Below are 563 nucleotides of genomic sequence, written 5' to 3'. Positions count from 1 at the left end.
AGGGCCACTGTCCCTCAAGCTGCTCGCTGCGCCAAAGGTTACCACTGTGCCATTAACCCTGCTCCCCAGTCCTCGGGGAGGTGGCATTTTATCCACATTTTGCATTATTTTTTTGTTTACAACCAGGGGTTGGAGAGGTGAAGTGCGTTGAATCAGAATTGAAACCCGTTTTTTTGTCCGACTCTGCTGCCTCGGCTTCTCCCTGCGTGGCTGAAAAGCCCCCGAAGAGGCCGTGCCCCGGGAGAGGACGTCGTAGCGGCGGAATTCTACCTGAGAAAGGTACGGTGGCGTCATTTATTCAAGGGACGTGTGTTACGCACACCTGCACTTGCGCTCTGACCGGGCTCGTTGTCTTGTCTCAAATCCATGACATCCCACCGAGAAAGGGCTCACCCCGTTCCGCAGATGAGTCCCCTGAGGCTCAGAGAGCTCAGGACACCGTCCCCGGGTAACACAGCTGGCTAGGAAAGGTCAGGGCTGGGCTCCGCAGACAGGATGCCAGCCGGCGAAGCCCACCGGGCCCCTGGCGCCCGTTTCCCTCTGTCAGGCCGTCCCTGGGGCTG

Source organism: Myotis davidii, unplaced genomic scaffold, assembly GCF_000327345.1.
Source record: "Myotis davidii unplaced genomic scaffold, ASM32734v1 scaffold399, whole genome shotgun sequence".
NCBI classification, from domain to species: domain Eukaryota; kingdom Metazoa; phylum Chordata; class Mammalia; order Chiroptera; family Vespertilionidae; genus Myotis; species Myotis davidii.
Note: the sequence above shows the minus strand (reverse complement) of the source record.